The following is a 22,634-nucleotide window of genomic DNA, read 5'->3' as shown; positions in this document are numbered from 1 at the left end:
AGACTATGTTAAGGATTTGAATGATTTCACAATTTAAGATTAGATGACCTCTACTGATCTCTTCTCATAGACTTTGTATAAACCAAGTGTTGGATTTTACCTGAAAGCTGTAAAATCTAGTGGTTTAGATAGATAGATAAACATGAACTAAATTTTCTTCTTCTAGAAAAAGTTTAAGACCACTTATTTCAAAACAAACATGAAGTCTTACCTTCCAATCTGCTTTCTCATTAGCTTCTTTCGACAAAAGGTCTTAAAGCTGCGCTTGACATTTTTCTCATCACAGGTCCTTTTAGGACATTGTGTAGCCTATTAGGTAGAAAGAGAGGAAGACATTTGTCACTATAAGAGCTTTATTATCAGTATTGCCCTCCCTAGTTGAATGTTATTCCCTTCTTGTTACATTTAGTCAAAAGACAAATCAACACAGACATTTAGTTTCTAATATTTTAAAATATAACTTACAAAAAGTATTTTGCATAAAGTTGTTTGCGTATTGTGTATATACCTCAGATTCAAATTAATGGCTTTATGTTCTAAAGAAAGGCAAATTACACAAAACTTAATATTCTTTGTTTACGACCATGAGTATGGGTATTGGTTTTAAGTGCTATTTGGTACTTTTCCACTATGTTCCCTGTATTTTACTAACTAACCTCCTAAACCACTGAGCTGCTCTTAAATAATTATAAAGGAGGAAAGCCTTGACATTGTGTACCTATTGTATGATAGATCAAATCACATACATGGAAATACGTAATGCAACTGGGTGGAATATCAAGTTTGTGACTTAGTGTTACTAATGGGCAGAATTGCACATTGGGCAATTATCAGATTGTTACCTTTATTGAACCTTATGTCATCTAAATTTCTAAATAGGCTGATTAATGGATTAACAGTTTATCATTAATCATATTTAAAATTATCAAGTGTTTTCCCAGCGTTAATTAAAAATGGTGGTGTGAAACATGTCTACCAGGAGAAGTATCACCCTATAAATATTATCAAATAATTCAGCCAGAGTCTTCTTAGGTATTAAATTATATGTCCAGCATTTAAAGGGAATTTGAGATTAAAACATTTTCTAACTGCCTAATTTGAAAATGTCTTATTTCTTAGGAGTTGGAATAGTTTAACAATTGTAAAACTTTTTAATGCTTTTAAGATGTTTATTTAAACATTGATCAAGATAATATATTTATTTTCACTAAGAAGTAACTTGGCCCAAAATGCCTTTCATGTTTTCATAGGGTATTTTCTTTCAATATCTGAAAGTCGAAGGCATTTCTCTTGTAACTATAAGCAAACTTAACCTAAATGTGTTAAACCATATTCTTGAGTATTCCATGTATCTTTCATGCTCTGAGAATCTGAAAGCTAACTGAAACTGGCCTATTTTAGAATATTCAAGAAAAAAAATAATAACCAATACTACCCTTTTAGATTTCATGATGATTTTGATGAAGAATAATAGTACATGCTATAACCACTGACAGAACTTTGAAAGTTTCCTTCTATGAAAATATAAACTACCTCTATCTAAATCCAGGGCAACCATGGGACATCAGTGTTTAACACTGAAGGTTTTGTATTTTATATTTATACTATAATTGTAAAAATGCAAGCATAACATTAAATACTTGTCAACATGGTTTTACAAACATAAATCCTAAATTACTTAGCTTTGAAGACAAATCATTTGAAATTATACCATTAGATAAACAGAAAGGAAAAATAGTGAAAAGAGTAAAAAAAAAAACCTTATACGACTTATGGGACACTATCAAAATGAAAAAAAAAAAAAACACATGAATTATGAAAGTCTCAACAAGAGAAGAGAAAAAAAGACAAAACTTGTTTAATGAAATAATGAACGAAAACTTTCCAAAACTTGGAAGGGGAATGAATATCAAGTACAATGAAGCTCTAAGGACTAAAAAGAGAGTCAATCCAAAGAAGATTATACCCAGACGTACTGTAATAACATTGTCAAAATTCAAAGATGAGAGAACTATGAAACCAGTAAAATGGGATTGCACCTAACTAAAGCCTTTTGCTCAGCAAAGGAAACAAAAATCAACAGAGTGAAAAGACAATCTACAGAATAGGAGAAAATAATTTGTATGCCATGTATCAGATAAGGGATTAATATCCCAAACATATAAAGAACTTACACAACTCAGTAGGAAAAACCCAAATAACCCAATATGAAAAAAAATGAGCAAATGACCTGAATATACATTTCTCCAAAGAAGACTTACAAATGACCCAACGGGTATACGAAAAGGTGCTCAACATCACTGACTTTCAGGGAAATGCAAATCAAAACCACAGCACGATATCACGTCACATCTGTTACAATATCTTTTATCAAAGGTCAAAAGATAACAAGTGTTGGCAAGGATATGAAAAAAAGAGTACCTTTATACTTTTGCTGTTAGAGATGTAGATTAGTATAGTCATTATGGAAAACAATGGAGATTCCTCAAAAAATTAAAAATAGAACTATAGAATGATCCAACAATTCTACTTTTAGGTATATATTCAAAGGAAATGAAATCAGGATGACAAAGAGAGGTCTGCGCTCTGCTCATTACCATATTCATTGCAGCATTAGTCACAGTAGCCAGGATATGGAAACATCCTAAGTGTCCACTGATGGATAAATAAAATATGAGGTATACATGAGATCTCACTGAAATGTGGAATCTAAAAAAGTAAAACTCATAGAAACAGAATAGAATACTAACTGCCTGGGTTTGGGTGAAGTAATAAGTGGGGAGAATCTGGTTAAGGAGTACGAAGTTTCAATTATACAAGGTAAGATCTAGAGATCTAGTATACAGCAATGTTGTGTGATAATTTCACAAAGTATACCTATATTAAAAATATCAGCCCATACACTTTAAATATATTCAGCTTTTATTTGTTAATTATACCTTAATAAAGGGGGAAAAAAGAGATGCAGGCGTATACAGTGGTTAGGAGCACCAGCAAAATTACAATTAGTGTCAGGCAGAACATTGCTCAAATGCTAGCTCCTCTACTAAATAGCTCTGTAAATTTGTGCAAGTTAATAAATCTCTGTAAGCACTGCTTTCCTCTGCTCATATCATGGCAGTAGTAATAATACCTATCGTATAGGGATTCTTAAAATATTTAGCACAGTGGCTGGTCCACATTAAGTATTTATTACTTTTATTACAGAGCCTTAATTGAATGACAAATGAAATGAACTGCTTGAGCCTTAATCATGGTCTGGTGTGAGTCTAGGCTATTGATCTAAGCTGGTAAACTCAATGTCCTCTGAACTTTACCCCAGTCATGTACTTTACTAAATTGGACATCTCTTGTATATATATTTTATATCTATATTCTGATTGTTGCCCCAGGCTCATATTGTCTTGTCCATGATTTAAGGTCATTTCCATTTTCAAAGAAGAGTAACTTAACAAAATATGTGGATTTTTTAAAAATTTTGCTGTTCTGTTTTATTATGACTCATTGATATAAATGTGATAATACATGTTTAATAACTGGCTATCTAGAAAAGTGCATGCATGTATGTGCACGAGCATAGATTTTACTGACAGTATGTGCAGCAAACAATTTACAAATAATAAAATAGCCTATACTCCTTATTATAAATTCCATATAATCAATTGATTCTCACTGAATGCTTTCATTGCTTTTGATGAACTTGTGTATTCATAGCCAACCTGTGGTTGTAATTAACAAATGAATGTAGTTGTGGCATGAATCTTGACTGATATTCTTTCCATAAGCAAATAAGATGAAAGTGAAAAAATGAAGTGTCAAAACATAGCATGTTCTTCAGTGATGTGAGTGAATTTTCAGCTGTTATCTGTTGAATACTGGAATAGTAGTTCCTCAATTTTTTGTACTGTTTTTCTACTGTTTTGTACTATTCAGAGTCATGGTCTTAGACATAATTTTAAAGTTTAATCAGCTTTAAGATATTCTCTATCATGTATTCACTAGATAGTCAATAACAACAACAAACTTTAGCAAATTGAGCCATTATTCCTACCTAGTATTTACAAATTTCTGTGGTGTAAATATTTAGGAATTCCACGGCCAGGTTCAAATGACCCACGTGAAGTTACTGAATATAGAGTAGAGATGTGTAATAGTAATAAACATTACAGATAATATTCCCAACACACAGTTACAATCAATATAAACAATCTCATGTATAGATAATAGTACAAAATAGTTAAGTGATGCATTTTGAGTTTTTATTTCTTTGGTTCTGATGAAGTTTGCCTAAAAATAAGTGATCTCAAGAGCCATCTCAAGCACAAGACTGTTAGAAATATTGTAATGCGTGCTGTGTGTGCTAAGTCACTTCAGTCGTGACTCTTTGCGACCCTATGGACTGTAGCCCACCAGGCTCCTGTGTCCCTGGGATTCTCCAGCAAGAATACTGGAGTGGGTTGCCATGCCCTCCTCCAGGGGATTAAACCCGGGTCTCCTATGTCTCCTGCACTGGCAGGCAGGTTCTTTACTACTAGTGCCACCTGGGAAGCCATTTGCCCTCCTTTTTTTCTTTTTTGGTTTTAGCTGCCCTGTGCAGCTTGCAGGATCTTAGTTCCCTGACCAGGTATTGAACCCAGCAGTGAAACAACAAGAGTTCTAAATACTGAACTGCCAGGGAATTCCTGTGCCTGTGATTTTTAAAAAAGCCTTCCATAACTCCTCTTCTCCCTTGGGCCACTTCCACCTATATCTCTGTTTTGTATTTTTACCAGCCAAAAATTTTTTAAAGTGACTATTATCCACTGTCCCCAGTTCTTTATCTGCCACCAACCCACTGTGATAATTTAGCTTTCTTTTTTTTTTTTTAAGCTTTCTGCCCCATTCCTCTATAAAAATAGATCTGGCTGAGGTTACCAGTGTCTCTAATTTAAATAAACTTTACTATTCTCATTTTACTTGACCTCTTAGGAGCAATGTCTACTACTGACAAGCCACTCAATCCTTCCTGAAATAGTCTTTCCCCTTAGGTTCTATAATATTCATTTTACTTTTCTGCTTCTCTGCCCATTCCTTCTCTTCTACTTTGCAAATACATCTTTCTCTAACCAGTTGTTATATGTTGTAATCAAGATTGTTCCTAAACCCAACTGGCTTCTAAATCTATAATCCTTCCCGTGATTTTAGTTACCACATAGAGTCAGATGAGTGTACACACACACACACACACACACACAAACATCCCCCATATAAAGTGCAAAATTTATTTTCTATATGTATATCACCACCACAATCAAAATAGTGAAGGTATCCTTTACTCCTAAAAGTATCCTGGTGTCCGTTTATAATCTTTTTCCTAGCCAACCCAACCACTGTTCCCCAAGCAAACACTAATCTGCTTCCTGCTACTGTAGGTTAATTTGCATTTTATCAAGATTTATATATATATATACACATTGGATTCTACAGTATATACTCTATTTTCTGGTCTTTTTTCACTAGTGTAATTATTTGAAGATTCATCTTTGCTGTAGGCTGTATTAATAATTTATTTTTCTTGCTGAGTAGCATTCTCTTATACGGATACACTAAAATTTGTTCATTCATTCACTTATATCAATAAGATATTGGTTTGTTTCCAGTTTGAGTTTACAGATAGAGCTGCTATGAACATTTATGTACAAGTCTTTGTGTGGATATATGCTTTGATTTCTGTTTCTTGGGTAAATACCTACAAATGCAAAGGCTGATTTGTATGGCAAGTTTACTTTTAATATTATAATAAATTGCTGTTTTCAAAGTCATTCTGTAATTTTGCATTACCACCAGCTGTATATCTGATTTCTACCTCTTTACCAGTGCTTGGTATTTTCAGTCTTTTTAATTTTAGCATTTCTAGTGGGTATGAAGCAGTATCTTACTATGGTTTTAATAGACATCTTACGGCTATTGATCATGAGCCTAATTTAATTTAATGCATTTAAATGCTGAGTTTCTTTTGTTACATTTTCAAATATGTTGCCCATTTTTAATTCAGTGGTTTCTATTCTAACAAGTTGCAAACGTGTTTTTAGATATTTTAGATAGACGTTTTTGGTTAGATAATTGCTTTATAAATATTTTCTCCAAGTCTAGGTGGTTTTCATATTTGTATCACTGCCTTGTTAAGACTATAAATTATGTTAAGATATACTGTAAAGTATATCTTAAGAAGGCAGTGTATCTTTTATTAATTTTTTGTCCTCTGTAAGATTATATTAGTTAAATCCAAGGTTATTAAGAAAATCTCTTTTCTTCTAAAAGCTGTATAATGTTCATTTCTCTATTTGGTTTGTGATACATTTCTGTTAATTTTTATATATGGTGTGGTTCACACTGAAGTTCATTTTTTCTTTTTTTTTGCATTGTCTATCTAATATTTCTAGAACCATTTTATCAAAGCATCATGTTTTCACAAGAAATTACCTTGGAAAATTTGTCAAAAACCAACTGACTATCAGCAGTCCCCATTATTGCATCAGCTCCACCACAGATCATCAGGCATTAGATCCTGGAGGTGGGGGACTCCTGCTATATAGGAGTGAGTCTCTATATAGAATCTTTTTTTCCACTGACAATGTGTCTATACATCCATAAACACTACATGTCTTCCCTAACTATTGTATCTTTAAATTTTCAGCTTTATTGACATACAATTTGATAGATAACACTATATAAGTTTAAGGTATACAATGCATTGATTTGATACACTTATATTGTAAAATCATTATTGTAGTATTAGCTAATACCTCTATCATATCACATAATTACCATTTCTTTTCTGTAGTGAAAACATATAAGATCTAGAATAAGTCATGAAGTGAGGTAATAAGTCTTTCAGCTTTTTTTCCCCCAAATTGTGTATAAATTAATATGTGAGTGAAGGAGTACACTATAGCAATTATCAAGATAATTCTGATGATCCTCAGTATTTCATTGCTGGCACTATCCATTGTTTATTGTCGTTAATGGTTTTGTTTTTCCACTTTATTTAAATCAAAAAATGCTACATGGAAGTCTCCTTCTTGGGGTCCTCAATTTTAATTGTACTAAGCCAATATTAATCAAGTTTAGCCAGGGCATTTATCTGCCAAGAATATTCTGACAAATTCACGGCTTGGAAGGGCTATCATAAATTCCTGAAATTCCAGGCCACTATATGATAGTTTATTAATTTGATGAGATAAAAGTGACTACTACTAATGAACGTGCTGTACCATTCTCTTCTCAATATGGAAGAAACTTAACATTATGTCTCTACAAGCCTAGAAGCAACTGGCTATAATTTGAAGAATTCAATCAAGTAACGGGATTTTTCTTTTTTAATGATGTCAAATGACCAGTTTGACTTTCACTGAATTGACTGGTTGGTTGACACTTTGAGAAGCATTAACTTGTCATCATCATCATTACTATGAAATAGTATTTATTAAGCATCCACAGTTGCAAGCGATATAAAGTTAGCCAAATAATCATAGACTCTGCCCTTTAGGAGTTTATGATCTGAAAACTCAACACATCCAGATGAGCTGGAAGCCATTTAGCAGAATACTGCTATAGGACTTGGAGAGATGCTACTAAGTGGTTGTAAAAGGTCAATTTTCTTCACAAAGTGCCATGGACTAGAAAGGAAAGTAGTGCTCATGTTAGGTGGGTGTAAGTGATCTTCTCACTTGAGATGGTCTTATTTGGGTCGAATTGCAACTAGAGACATCCTCTCCCTTTCAAAGACTGAAGCGGCACTTGAGAGAGAAAATGACATGTCTGAGCTTATCAAAAGCAAATGAGTCCTCTGGGAATATGGAAGTGAGTAACAATGGTGGGGGATGCAGTGGGAAAATGGTATTTTTGGCATCAGAATAACAAAGCTCTATTCCAGCTTTGTCCCTCATGGGTGGCCACTGGGTAATTTATTTACCTTTTCTGCATCATAGTTTAGTTATTCACCTGTAAAATGATAAAGCTGTAATCATGTTTATGCCTTCATGATATTTGAAAATTGTGCAGAGATCCTGCAATGAAAAGTGAACCCAAAATGAATTTATACAATAACAGTCACAATAATGAATGTTTATTTCTAACTAGGCTGAGAGGTCTATACTTTGGAACAAAATTAACTATTTGAATGAAGTGCAGTCTTAATTTTGAGTATTTATGGGTTGCAACAGTTTTTAACTCTTAAAAATTACTCTTTTAAAATTCAGTTATAGTATTTTGTTACATGGTTCAGTTAGAGCTCATTTTTTGCTGTTACAAATGAAATGCCTAATCAATAGTTCATCTCTTAGAATTCCCCCCCCCCTTTTTTTTGAGGAATCACAGAATGTGAGATTAGGAAAGCCCATTAGAAATGAAGTGATCCTACTGTTTATATGACAACATAAGAAAACTTTGAGAGTGAACTACTTGCCCAAAGGTGAACAATAAGCTAACAGGAAAGCCAGTATTAGAATCCAGGTTTCCTAGCTCTTTATTTCAGTACTTTTGCTAAGTATTCCTGTCTCATAATCTTTCATTTCTAGAAATACTGTGCCACAATGGACAACCACTTTATAAACTCAGAAGGAACAGTTCTGTTCAGTTCAGTCACTCCGACTCTTTGCGAGCCCATGGACTGCAGCAAAGATGGCTTCCCTGTCCACCACCAACTCCCAGAGCTTACTCAAACTTATGTGCATCAAGTCAGTGATACAATCCAACCATCTCATCCTCTGTCATCCCCTTCTTCTCCAGCCTTCAATCTTTCCCAGCATCAGGGTCTTTTCTAGTGAGTCAGTTTTGAACATCAGGTAGCCAAACTATTGTAGTTTCAGCTTCAGCATCAGTCCTTCCAATGAGTATTCAGGACCGATTTCCTTTAGGATAGACTGGTGGGATCTCCTAGTAGTCCAAGAGATTCTCAAGAGTCTTCTCCAACACCACAGTTCAAAAGCACCAATTCTTCAGTGTTCAGCTTTCTTTATGGTCCAACTCTCATATCTATACATGACTAAATGGAAAAACGATAGCTTTGACTAGACGGGACTTTGTTGGCAAAGTAATGTCTCTGCTTTTTAATATATTGTCTAGGTTGGTCATAGCTTTCCTTCCAAGGAGCAAGGGTCTTTTTATTTCATGGCTGCACTCACCATCTGCAGTGATTTTGGAGCCCAAGAAAAGAAAGTCTGTCACTGTTTCCATTGTTTCCCCATCTCTTTGCCATGAAGTGATGGGACCAGATACCATGATCTTAGTTTCCTGAATGTTGAGTTTTAAGCCAACTTTTTTACTCTCCTCTTTCACTTTCACCAAGAGGCTCCTTAATTCTTCTTTATTTTCTGCCATAAGGATGGTGTCATCTGCACATCTGAGATTATTGATATTTCTCCCAGCAATCTTGATTCCAGCTTGTGCTTCATCAAGCCCAGCATTTCGCATGATGTACTCTGCATATAACTTAAATAAGCAGGTTGACAATATACAGCCTTGACATACTCCTTTCCCAATTTGGAACTGATCTGTTCTATGTCTGGTTCTAACTGTTGTTCTTGACCTGCATACAGATTTCTCAGGAGTCAGGTCAGGTGGTCTGGTATTCCCATCTCTTGAAGAATTTTCCACAATTTGTTGTGATCCACACATTCAAAGGCTTTGGCATAGTCATTAGAGCAGAAGTAGATGTTTTTCTGGAACTCTCTTGCTTTTTCGATGATCCAGCAGATGTTGGCAACTTAATCTCTGGTTCCTCTGCCTTTTCTAAATCCAACTTGAACATCTGGAAGTTCTCAGTTCACATATTGTTGAAGCCTGGCTTGGAGAATTTGGAGCATTACTTTGCTAGCGTGTGAGATGAGTGCAACTGTGTGGTAATCTGAACATTCTTTGGCATTGCCTTTCTTTGGTATTGAAATGAAAACTGACCTTTTCCAGTCCTGTGGCCACTGCTGAGTTTTCCAAATTTGCTGGCATATTGAGTGCAGCACTTTCACAGCATCATCTTTTAGGATTTCAAATAGCTCAACTGGAATTCCATCACCTCCACTAGCTTTGTTCGTAGTGATGCTTTCTAAGGCCCCCTTGACTTTGCATTCCAGGATGTTTGGCTCTAGGTGAGTGATCATACCATCGTGGGTATTTGGGTCATGAAGATCTTTATTGTATAGTTCTTCTGTGTATTCTTCAAACAGCTGGTATTTATTTATGGGTGGGCACTGTGTGCCAGGTTTAAGGCTAAAGGTCGGACACATGCTACTTCATATAGTCCTCACACAATCCTGGACTTCCCTGGTGACTTAGTGGTAAAGAATCCACCTGTAATGCAGGAAACCGGGGTTCCATCCCTGGGTTGGGAAGATCCTCTGGAGAAGGAAGTGGCAACCCACTCCAGTATTCTTACCTGGGAAATCCCATGGACAAAGGAGCCTGGTAGGCTACAGTCCATGGGGTTGCAAAGAGTTGGACAGGACATAGCGCATGAGCATGCACGCAAGGCACACAATCCTGAGGAGACATTAACAACTATTCAACAGATGAGGAAATAGGATAAGAAAATTTAAGTGACTTACTGAAATTCACACTACTATAAGTAGTTGAGTGAAGGTTCATTCTCCAGTCTATTTGACACAAAAGTCCATCTTTCCACTACATGGTACACTCTCTCTAGGAAAAGTCCCATTTTCATGTTGAAAATTCTTCAGGGCCCAACTAGATGAGTAAGCAGCACTAATTGGACATGACATTGGGAAATTCATCTTAAATTCTACTCTCTTCCCATGTTCTTCCACATCTCAGTGATCATGTCCATTGTTAGATATCTACCTCTACTCAAACTGTTCTTAGCATTCTTTTTGGCTCTGGCTTCCTCAGACAATATTCAAAATATCTTTTCTCACGCTTATTTCACATTTACCTCATTTCACGTTAGATTCCTTTTCTCATGGTTTTTCCCCATTTAAACTCCTGACTGACTAATTAACTTCAGTATTTCTTTGGGAGGCAAATAATATTTTTACATTATGTAGAAGTGATAGAGGCTTACTGTACTTTTCTTCCCCTTCCAAACATTATTCCATTTGCCCAATGACATAAAACAACTGATGCAACACATTTTCCACATCTGTCAGGTAAGAACTCAGATCTCCTTGTCTAGTTTCAGTATCCGAAACTATAACTGAAAAAACCACAAGCTGAATCAATTTAGGAACAGACAGTCTGATCTATTTATCTGGTCTTCACAGGGAGAATTATGGGTACAGTTTGCAATGCCTATTATTGAAACTCCTGGCAATGTTTACATTAAATAAGATAATGAGTATAAAAGCCTTGGCACATATATAAATGCTTAACAAGAATTACTTATCATATATTGCCTTGGATGTTACAGAAAGATGTAGAAACAAAAAAGCATCTGATCAAACTTAGAGTAAGGAGAGGTGTATTTAGGTTTTAGAGTTCTGTTCTGAGGCAAGCTCTATTTAGAGATTAACTCTGTGTGTGTGGTGGGGAAAGAGACTAGCTAATTAAGTGGATACAGTATAGAAGTTCTAGGTTATTATATAAGTCAAAGTGATCTCAAGTTTTCCTTTATACTTGGGATAAGTCAGTAAAAAGTATTCTTACGTAATGATATATAACTAAATCCTGAGGCTCTTAATTGTCAAAGATCAAATGTTTTCCTCCAGGCAGATATATGTGGGGAAAAAAAAAATCATTGTTTGTCTCCAATGAAACATATTTAAATGTAATGATGAAACCTGCACATTTGCATGACCTGATTATTCATAATAGGAGAGAATACTGTATATTTTAATATATAATTAAATCCAGCAAATAACACAGCAAATAAAAAAAGACTGCTCATTCTCATTCTGATGAAAAATAATTCTAAAAATATCCAAGATTGAATCTACCTTGAGATATGTAACTAAGGCCTTTATTTGGCTTAAAAATCATTGATCTGATTTGAAGCTCTGAAACAGGTATGCTAATATGGACTGTGTTTCTGGCAAGGGCAGTGTTTGTTTTGCCTGAACAGACTGCTGTACCATGACTGCCTATTATAGAAAAAAGTAGGCATATCTGTAGGGCAAAACATCATTTTATTTCAATTGTAGGGTTGCATATTAACTTGGGAGTAGGAAGCTATCTTCTCCTGTCACCTACTTTTAAGTCAAATATGTAGAGTAATTTTTCACCATTTATAAATCTACCACTTATAATTCTTTTTTGAAAGCTGCTGCCATGTTATCTCATATTTAGTTGGAGTGAGTATATAACTTGTTCAAACACTTTAGGGAATTTCACTGTATATAAATCTCAAAATTTAATGAAATTAGACTTTAGATAAAATGTTAGATCACTTTTTGTAAATTTTTTATACATTAGCCCAAAGATAACTAGCAATATTAGAGGTCACTGAGAAAATTTGGCATTATATATAACCATTTTTATATAGTGGTTTTGACAAATAGGTATGTCACACTCCTATAAAAAGGCTAAATATATATTCCTAAACACGGTGATCAGACAAAATTTGGCGTTGTATGTAACCATTTTTATATAGTGGCTTTGACAAATATGTATTTCCCACACCTACAGAAATGCTAAATATATATTCCTAAACATGGTGATCCAACAAAACAGTGGTTTGGGAGAACTGCTGATTAAATTTTCAGAGTTACGTTGTTCAATAATTCAAATTAGTGGTGTACTTTGAAAATCTTTTGAGAATAAAATTGCAGATAAACTATCTTTAGTTAATCAGATCCTTGAGCATGATTTTTTTTTCCCGTGAGCATGATTTTGAGACATATTTGATGATATGTTAATCTATATAAAAATGACGAGCTAGTAACATGAGACAGGGTCTGAAGAATCCATGTAATTCAACATATGTTCTTGATCACAACTTTGCCTCAGTCGGTCTAACCAATAACCATTTACTGAAGTACTCTGGTTTGGGAAACGGCATTATATGATATAAGGCACAGTGGGGTCTATGAATGTGTCTCTGTAAATGTGTCCCTGTTGTAGGATGACGGAGGAATTGATATTATTATCAGTATAAAAAAACTAAACACTATCACTTCTATAAGAAAATGTCTCTTATTCAGCATCTCCTTTTTCCCTTCTTCCAGTATCATGCTGCTTTTAACACAACAAATAGAGAAGAAAGAGACAGACTGGCCAGTCATGGTTAAAAAGCTTTCTATTGATGCTAATAAGTTAATGAACAGACAAAAGGGCTTTCTTGGCCTTCCCCTTCATACAAGGCACACAAAAAAGACATTATAAAAAGACAATGAAAAATAACCCATGATTCCAATCACTTTTTTTTCTCCTGACTGGTCTTTTTGTCTCAAAGAACTGTGTCAAATCAGGCCTCATTTTTCCCACAATGTGCCTACTGTGTGGTGTTCACATTATGTAGCCAAAAAAAACGGTGCAGTTTAGAAACAAATTTGAGTTCCACCACTGTGTGATCCTAGGCAAGTTGCTTAAACTTTTTCTGATACTTACTTTACAAATGGAAAAGAAAATGGCAACTGTGAGAACCTAATGATCTCTACAGAATTAGTTTACCATGTGTGAAATTCTAGTGCATATGAATTTCTACTTACCGCTTCCTCAGCCATAAGGAGTTTGTTTCAAGTATTTATCAGAATTTCAAATTATACCTGATGAGGATAATTATAGGAGGGGGAGCTATGGGCTACACATGGACATGAACAAATGAAAGAGTAAGCATAGAGGGATTTTGTACTGAAAGTTTAAGAAAAATAAAGGAAATAAGGAAAATTAAACCAGCCTTAGGATTCTCTTCCTTTGTTAGACATGAGAAAGCTAAGTAGTGGCAGTGTCAAGGAGAAGGATTAGCTCTTTCATAAACTCCACTGGTCCCTCTTGCATACTGTTACCCTCAAATAAGAACACTTTTTTTTTTTTTTCACGTCAGACAGGTAACGTGCCGGTGTCGTAACAAGGTTTGGAGGGAGGCACATATCACGCAGCAGCGTGAACACCCAATCATCATGCTCATGAACTACAAAAGGATCAAGAGCACTTATTAAACCAAACCAATGTGGTGGCTATGTACATCCACAATCAAGATGAATCTCCTATATAACTCTTACAACTAGATAAACACAGGCAAAACAATGAAATTGGACCCCTATCTTGCACAAGTCACAATAATTAGCTCAAAATGGATCAAAGACTCAAACCTAAGAGTCAGTGATAACCAAACACTTTGAAGAAGTTTCTTGCCATTTGTTTTGGCAGTGATTTTTTGGATATAACACCAAAAGAACAAATAGCAAAAGCAAAAATCAACAAATAGAACTACATCATGCTTAAAAGCTTCCACACAGCAAAAGAAACAACAGAATGAAAAGATATCATAAAGAATGGGGGATACAGAACAGAATTTTGGAATCTGTGGGAGAAGACGAGGGTGGGATGTTTCGAGAGAACAGCATCAAAACATGTATATTATCTAGGGTGAAACAGATCATCAGCCCAGGTTGGATGCATGAGACAAGTGCTCGGGCCTGGTGCACTGGGAAGACCCAGAGGAATCGGGTGGAGAGGGAGGTGGGAGGGGGGATCGGGATGGGGAACACATGTAAATCCATGGCTGATTCATGTTAATGTATGACAAAAACCACTACAATATTGTAAAGTAATTAGCCTCCAACTAATAAAAATAAAGGGGAAAAAAAAAAAAGAATGGGGGAATTTTTTCAAACCATATACCAAACAAGGGGTTAATACCCAAAATATATAACCAGCTCATACAGCTCAATATAAAAAACAAACACCAAACTAGCAACCCAATTAAAAATTGGGCAGAAGACCTAAATGGCCATTTGGATGACTTCTTTGGAAAAATGTCTACAGGTACATGAAAAGATGATCAACATCACTTATTATCAGGAAAGTGCAAATTAAAACCACAGTGAGATACCAGTTCTAAAAGGTGTAAAGTGATATATCATCAAGAAGACAGGATTCTGGTTCAAGAGAGTGACACAGGAAGATCCTGAAATCACCTCCCACTACACACCAAATGTACCGCTACATATGGAAAAATTTCCTCTGAAAAGAGCCTTAAACTAACTGAATGACTCCTAAACAGTGGGCAAACAGGAAAAAATGCCATAATATAAAATTGGGTAAGAGATGCAGAGCCACAAGCTTGCCATTAACCCCTCCCACAATTGGGAGGGATCTCAAAACCCAGATCTCCTCCTTAAGGAGTGAATGCTTTGAACCCCACATCAGGCACTCCATTGCTTAAGACCTTCACCTGGAAGATGAGCCCCCAAAATATTTAGCTTTGAAAACCAACAGGGTTTGTGTTCATAAGATCCACAAGGCTATGGTGAACTGAGAAACAGCTCTTGAAAGGCTCCTGTGCTTAATTAAGACTCACCACCTCAGGGCCCAGTGCAGAAGCAACCAATCAGTGATCCTAACCAGATTCACACCAAGGTACATTATAACTAAAATGTTAAAAGAATCTTAAAAGCACAAGAGAAACACAGCATGTTATACACAAGGTAGCCCACATAAAATTATAAGCGTATTTTTCAACAAAAACTTTTCAGGCCAGAAGGGAATGGCATGATATAGTCAAAGTACTGAAAGAATAAAAATAACTTCCAATCAAGAATATGCTACCTGGCAAAGTGATCATTCAGAGAAAAGAGTTTTCTAGATAAACAAAAGCTAAAGGATTTCATCACCAAGAAACCAACCTTATAGTGTTAAAGGGACTTCTTTAAGCCGAAAAGAAAGAGCCCTACCTAAGAATAAGAAAACATACAAAGGTATATATCTCACTGGTAAAGGCAAATATACATAGTAATGGTAGTGGATTAATCACTTGTAAAGCTGGTATGAAGATTAAAAGAAGTATAAATTTATATAATTACAATAGTTAAAGGGATACACAAGATAAAAAGATAAAATATAATGTCAAAAACAAAACGGGATAGAGTGTAAGGGAGAGTAAAATATAAAATGTTAGAATACATTCAAACTTAAGTTTTTATCAACTTAAAATACAGTTATAAATATAAGCAATTATATGTAAGCAAAATACTAACCACAAAACAAAAACCTAGATACACAAAAGATAAAGGAATCTAAGCATACCAATACATAAAACCATTACATCACAATAGAAGAGAGCAAGTTCAGAAGAAAGGAAGAGAAGAACCACAAAGCAGCCAGAAAAAAATTAACAAAATCCCAATGATAGCACATCTATGTCAATGACTTGCAATGGGTCTCTAATCCAAAGAGAGAGTTGCTGAATGGATCAAAAAACGTTTATAAAAACAAAACGAAAAAGAAAACACAACAAGCCAAAATCGTTGGGACACAGCAAAAGCAATTTTAAGACAGAAGTTTATAGTGATACAAGATTGCCCCAGGAAACAAGAAAAATCACAAATAACCTAACTTTACACATAAAGGAACAAAAAACAAAACTCAAAGTTAAAAGGAGAAAAGAAATCATAAAGATGAGAGAAGAAATAAAATAGAGACTAGAAAAAAATCAATGAAACTAAAAGCTGGTTCCTTGAAAAGATAAAATTGCTAAACTTCTAGCTAGACTGGACCAAGAAAAAGAGAGAAGGCCCAAATATTTGCAATCAGAAGTGAAAAAGAAGTTACAACTAACACCACAGAAATACAAAGTATCATAACAGCCTGCTACAAACAACTACATAACAAAAAAAATGGACAACTGAGAAGAAACGGACAGATTCCTAGAAATGTAAAATCTCCAAAGATTGAACCAGGAAGAAAAGTAAACTCCCAACCAATGAAACTCCAGGGCCAAATGGCTTCAAAGGTATTTTCCAGCAAACATTTAGGAAAAAGTTAACACCTATTCCGCTCAAATTATTCCAAAGAATTGCAGAAGAAGGAACTCTACCCAACACATGCTATGAAGCCAGTATCACCTGATGCCAAAGAAAGACAAATATATCACAAAAAAAAAAAAAAAAACCCAGAAAATTGCAGGCCAATATCACTAACAAACATAGATGCAAAAGTCCTTAACAAGATACTAACAAGCCAAATTCAACAATACATTAAAAGGATCATATACCATCAAGTGGAATTTATCCCAGAGATGCAAGGATTTTTCAGTAGACACAAATTAATCAGTGTGAAACACCACATTAAAAATTAAAGAATAAAAACTGTATAACTCAGTGAACAATACAAAGAAATAGAGGAAAACAATACAATAGGAAAGACTAGAGATCTCTTCAAGAAAATTAGAGACACCAAGGGAATATTTCATGCAAAGATGGGCACAATAAAGGACAGAAATGGTATGGACCTAACAGAAGCACAAGATTTTGAGAAGAGGTGGCAACAATACACAGAAGAATTACACAAAAAAGAACTTCATGACCCAGATAACCACGATGGTTATCTGGTGTGATCACTCACCTAGAGTCAGATATCCTAGAATGTGAAGTCAAGTGGGCCTTAGGAAACATCACTACAAACAAAGTTAGTGAAGGTGACAGAATTCCAGTTGAGCTATTTCAAATCCTAAAAAATGATGCTGTGAAAGTGCTGCACTCAATATGCCAGCAAATTTGGAAAATGCAGCAGTGGCCAAAGGACTGGAAAAGGTCAGTTTTCATTCCAATCCCAAAGAAAGGCAATGCCAAAGAATGTTCAAACTACCGCACAGTTGCACTCATCTCACACGCTAGTAAAGTAATGCTCAAAATTCTCCAAGCCAGGTTTCAACAGTATGTGAACTGAGAACTTCCAGATGTTCAAGTTGGATTTAGAAAAGGCAGAGGAACCAGAGATCAAGTTGCCAACATCCATTGGATCACTGAGAAAGCAAGAGAATTCCAGAAAAACATCTACTTCTACTTTATTGATTACACCAAAGCCTTTGACTGTGTAGATCACAACAAACTGTGGAAAATTCTTCAGGAGATGTGAATACCAGACCACCTGATCTGCCTCCTGAGAAATCTGTATGCAGGTCAAGAGCAACAGTTAGAACCAGATGGAACAACAGACTGGTTCCAAATTCGGAAAGGAGTGTGTCAAGGCTCTTTATTGTCACCCTGCTTATTTAAGTTATATGCAGAGTACATCATGCAAAATGCTGGGCTGGATGAAGCACAAGCTGGAATCAAGATTTTTGAGAGAAATATCAGTAACCTTAGATATGCAGATGACATCACCCTTATGGCAGACAGTGAAGAGGAACTCAAGAGCCTCATGGTGAAGGTGAAAGAGCAGAGTGAAAAAACTGGCTTAAAACTCAACATTCAAAAAACTAAAATCATGGCATCTGGTCCATCACTTCATGGCAAAGAGATGGGGAAACAATGGAAACAGTGACAGACTTTCTTTTCTTGGGCTCCAAAATCACTGCAGATGGTGACTGCAGCCATAAAATTAAAAGACACTTGCTTGCTCCTTGGAAGAAATCTATAAATCTAGATAGCATATTAAAAAGTAGAAACATTACTTTGCCAACAAAAGTCCATCTAGTCAAAGCTATGTTTTTCCAGTAGTCATTTATGGATGTGAAAGTTGGACTATAAAGAAAGCTGAGCCCTGAAGAATTGATGTCTTTGAACTGTGGTGTTCTAGAAGAAGCTTGAGAGTCCCTTGTACTACAAGGAGATCCAACCAGTCCATCCTAAAGGAAATCAGTCCTGAATATTCATTGGTAGGGCTGATGCTGAAGCTGAAACTCCAATACTTTGGTCACCTGATGCAAAGAACTGAGTCATTTGAAAAGACCCTGATGCTGGGAAAGATTGAAGGTGGGAGGAGAAGGGGACGACAGAGACACAAAGACAAGCAGCGTCAACTGTAGGTAGACAACAAGATACACACTATTCTACTCAAGTCAGTGGAAGTGACTGAAAGTGAACGTTCAATGCCATATCTGCAAGCCCAGAATGTCTGACAGTCAGCAGGCACACAAATAGATTAAATTTGTGGACTACAAAAGCACAAGAATGAAAGGAAGAATAAGAGGGCATGATATATTGAGGAGGAGTTTGAATAATTTAATGATCCTAATTTTGTCTTCAATACCATCTCATTTGACGTATTTCCAGGGGCAGGCAGCTAAATAAATGATAGAACGTTTGCAGTATATAACCCAGATACTAGACCTTTTAATCAAACAGCATATTCTGCTCCTATTCATGTACTTTATCCATTTTATTAGAGCCAGAGGCCTAATACATGCAGGAATGTCTTAATTATCCTAATGAGGCAAAGTATAAGCTAGAGAAATTCAATAAACCAAAAGTGGATGTGAGTTTTGAACTGCAGCTCTTTCAAATGCTAAGCCTTCCCCCCAAATTTTGGTATACAGTATCACTTGCTTAACAATAGATTTCTCCACTTTTGCTCTCTCTGAGATGGCCCAGTGGTACTTAACAAGAGGGAAACAGAACAAAGGTAAGTAAGGAGAAGGGAAGAGAGAAGAATCAGATCATCTGGGTGATCTACAAAATCAATCAAGGATATATGATTAGGGGAGGGATAATATAGGGGTTTGGGATTAACATATACCCCCATTCAACAAGGACCTACTGTATAGCACAGAGAACTCAATATTCTGTAATAACAGATTGGAAAAGAATCTGAATTAGAATGGATATATGTATATGAATCACTGAATCACTTTGCTGTACACCTGAAACCAATACAACATTGTAAATCAGCTATACTCCAATATAAACTAAAAATTAAATTAAAATAAAACAAAAACAAAACAGCAACAGACTCACAGACATAGCAAACTTTTGGCTACCAAAGGGGAAAGGGAAGAGGGAAGGATAAACTAGGAGTATGGGATTAGCAGATACAAACTACTATACATAAAATAGATAAGCAACAGGGTTCTACTGTAGAGCACAGGAAACTAGTCAATATCTTAATGGGATATAATTTGTAAAAAAATACATATTACTGTACTGTACACCTAAAACTAACAGTATTGTATAATGAATCAACTATACCTCAATATAAAACAAAGAATAAATGACTAATAAAAAGTTAGTTTGCATATACATTGTCCACAAAGAAGCCCAGAGATGAAATGGAGTTCTGTTTCCCATTTCACACAGAACATGCTGGGTTCATTTATTTAGGATGACTAGATGCTGAACTAGCAGCAGATGAGATTAGCTCACTATAGAACTGTACCCAAAAAGTTGAGATCATGGGCTTGATTCTTTATTCACCCACATAACCCATTTATTCACACACAAAGCTTTGAATGAGCATGTGAGTTCAGCAAAAAGGGTATGTGACCTAGAATTCCAAATCTTGGCTTCCAGGTGAAGCTCTGACACTCATTTTCAGTGACTTGACAATGGACAAACTTTCTAAGCCTTGTTCAATGGTGCAATTTGGGGACTGCACTGGACGACCTAAGACAAAGGCAGGGAACAAAAGAGGTAGAGAATGTGTCTTATATCCTTGGAGTACAAGACAGTACAATCTAACATAGAAGTTAGATTTTAAATAGTTTTCAGAAGCACAAAGTCCAGAAGAAGGAGTACTTCCTACAAAGGCAACCCTTCCATCTGTACTCTGGATTCTCATACTCTTCCACCTTCATCACCACATTCTATCATTCACTGCATTCTCCCATGTCTTCGCCATCTCCATCTCTGATCAAATTTTTTTTTCCTTTTGATTCACTCCTCCTGACCCCCTCCAAACAAAGCTCTTTTTTTTTTAAATCACAAAAAAGCTTTCAGTGAACTGGCTTCTGTCTCCCTGTCTTGTGATTGTGATTCCTTCTTTGCCACTTCTTTACCTCAGAATTGCTTGTAGGTTTTATCACACACAATGTCGTTTCTCAGCTCTTTTGCTTCATGCTAGCTATCTATTCTGCTTCATATGACCTTCACCTTCACTCCACTTGGCTAAATCCTACTTCTCAGATACAGTTCATATCTTGTCTCCCAAGTCACTTTCCTCGGCACCTCAAGATCAAATTAGGTCCTTCCTTTGTAACATATTATACCTCTAGCATTGCAAGTACCACATTGTGTTAATAATTTGTTTATATGTCTTCCTCACTCTCAAACCTTGGGTAAGCTTAAGAACTGGGACTTACCAGACCCATAATAAGGTGTGACACATAGCAAACACTTTAAGTAGGTGGATGAGGTTACATAAAGCCAGCAAAGCTTTATGGGAGAATAAGAAACTCTGTCACTGACGTATGCAGGTGAATGAATTCAAAATTATGCCTTTCCCTATGGAAGGAGCCAAAGTGTCCATCAATGGATAAATGGATAAAAGAAGTGGTAAACACACACACACACACACACACACACACACACACACACGAATATTACTCAGCCAAAAAAAGGAATGGTATTTTGCCCTTTGCAGCAAAATAGATGGACATATGGGGCATTATGCTAAGTGAAATAAAAGACAAATACTGTATGACATCACTCATGTGGAATCTAAAAAGTACAACAAATTAGTAAATATAACAAAAAAGAAAAAGTCTCACAAAGAACAAACTAGTGGTTACCAGTTAGGAGGGTTATGGAGGAGAGGCAAGGAGAGGTACAAACTCTTGGGTGTAAGATGGGTTCAACGTTGTATATTATACAACACAGGGAACAGAGCCAATATTATATAATAACTGCAAATGTAAAATAACCAATAAACACTGCATAAATTTTTTAATTTAAAAAATATGACTTTCTCTTGATTCACAATCAAAATAAGTTATACTAAAGAAATGAGCACTTTGATTGGGACATGGATTCATAAGTAGGTAATCTGAGGACATGAGGAATTTGGCATCTGAGAGAAAGTTTAGGCAAAATGCTACAGTAGAAGATACCGATTAGCACCAAGTGGAACAATAAAGGGCTGGTAACTCTGGATATGGTCTTCCCAGGTGGCTCGGTGGTAACAAATCTTCCTGCAATCAAGAGATGTAGGTTCAATTCCTGGGTTGGAAAGATCCCAGAGAGGCAAATGGCAACCCACTCCACTATTCTTGTCTGGGAAATCACATAGACACAGGTGCCTGTCAGGCTATAGTCTATGGGGTTGCAAAGAGTCCAACATGACTTGGTGACTAAACAACATATCCAAGGACCACTTTAGTCTTAGGCAGCACACAGTTCCATGGTATTAGAGCAAGCAGTCTGTAGTACAAAAGCAGACCTAGTTCCCCATAAGATGGGACAATGAAAAAACTCTAATCTATTCTCTTCCTACTATATTAATAGTATTACTAGCCTAGGTCTGGAAGTGTCAGTGCTGGTGTGAACTTCTAAAAAAGGACAGCAGGGCATTGATGACAGAGAGTGATCTGATTCTTCAATGAGAACTTTCCACTTACTCCAGTGCATTCTAAGGAGACGGTATGCTTCATCACAACTCATGATCACCACTGGGAAACTCCCAGGTACTTGAAAAAGGTCAATGGTATCATTATTGTATGTTGAGCATATTTTCTTTTCTTTTAGCATGACAAGAGGCAGGGAACAAATATATTGATGTGGCTATTAGTTTGCCAGATATTCATTCAGGTGAATGGCACAGCTGCTGTAGTAGCC

General features: G+C 35.8%; 1 non-coding gene across 1 annotated transcript; it reads right to left on the bottom strand.

Moving 5' to 3' along the window:
* Positions 1-13,963: 13,963 nt before the first annotated feature.
* Positions 13,964-14,068, bottom strand: LOC136154986 (small nucleolar RNA U13). The gene has a single exon (XR_010660680.1). It is a non-coding gene; the product is annotated as a small nucleolar RNA U13 (small nucleolar RNA).
* Between the last annotated feature and the right edge of the window lie 8,566 nt (positions 14,069-22,634).

Source organism: Muntiacus reevesi, chromosome X, assembly GCF_963930625.1.
Source record: "Muntiacus reevesi chromosome X, mMunRee1.1, whole genome shotgun sequence".
NCBI classification, from domain to species: Eukaryota; Metazoa; Chordata; class Mammalia; order Artiodactyla; family Cervidae; genus Muntiacus; species Muntiacus reevesi.
The sequence above is the reverse complement of the archived record's forward strand: the minus strand, read 5'-3'. Positions and strand labels throughout refer to the sequence as shown.